Consider the following 1,001-nt stretch of genomic DNA (forward strand, 5'->3'; position numbering starts at 1 on the left):
CGTTTCACACGCCCGCGCTGAGAGAGCAGATCGCGAGCGAGCCGCTCACTGGTTGTATCGAGTTACACACAATGGGTTCCGCGTTAAAACGATTCAAATGTACGTACTTTTATGTAAAATAAAAAAAAATGTTGCGGAAAATGTTCAATCTGATGGGTAGCCAAGTGGAAAAAACTTAACATAGTTATAAACAAACAACAGAAATCTTTAAAAAATCTATGTATAAATAATAACTTTTTGGTTCATAATAATATTAGGTTTGCATACCCGCACGCCACAAAGTGATAGGAAAATCGATCCCGCATTAAAGCGACCGCGCACAGCTCATAGTGCGTCAAGCACGCGAGCGCGAGCGATTGTGCGCGAACGGGCGAGCTTGTGCGCATCGTGTTGTCAGTGCTCGGCAGCAAAGAAAGAAAAGCGCCCTTGCTTTCGCTCTCAGCGCGGGGAAAGGTGAAGCTCTTTTTTTTTTTTCATCGATATCCTATCGAGGCGAAAAACAAAGCGCAATCAAAGAATAAAAATCAACCTCACTCACACAAATCCAAGCAACAGATGCTGTCCGCAAGCCCTGCATGATGTTTGCATGGGCAAGACTAATAAGCGCCCGGTGTGGCCGTTCATACTACTACCTGTCGGTTCAGTAGCCTCTTTTGTACGCGTTCTAGCGGCACAGGTACGGACGCAGTGGAATGGCCTAGTGGCAGACCTGTCGGCTTTCCAGTCAAGCGTACCTTGAATCAAACCCCCAAAACAACAGCGACTCAATGTGCTTCAGTTGTTGTTGTTGTTGTGATGCATTTAGAAATCAGAAAGGGGATTTTCCGCACGCGCTTAAATCAATTGCAAAGTTCTCTTCTGTCCTGCCATTGACAGGATTGGCGTTAGATGCGAGCTTTTGTCTCTTGTCAATTGAAGAAATATCGCATGTCCCATAAGGGAGTTGTCAAATACACACTTGTGCGTGTTAACTCTAACGAGGTTTGTTTTAACAGTAAACT

The sequence above is a fragment of the Anopheles coluzzii genome, chromosome X (assembly GCF_943734685.1).
Source record: "Anopheles coluzzii chromosome X, AcolN3, whole genome shotgun sequence".
Taxonomy (NCBI): Eukaryota; Metazoa; Arthropoda; class Insecta; order Diptera; family Culicidae; genus Anopheles; species Anopheles coluzzii.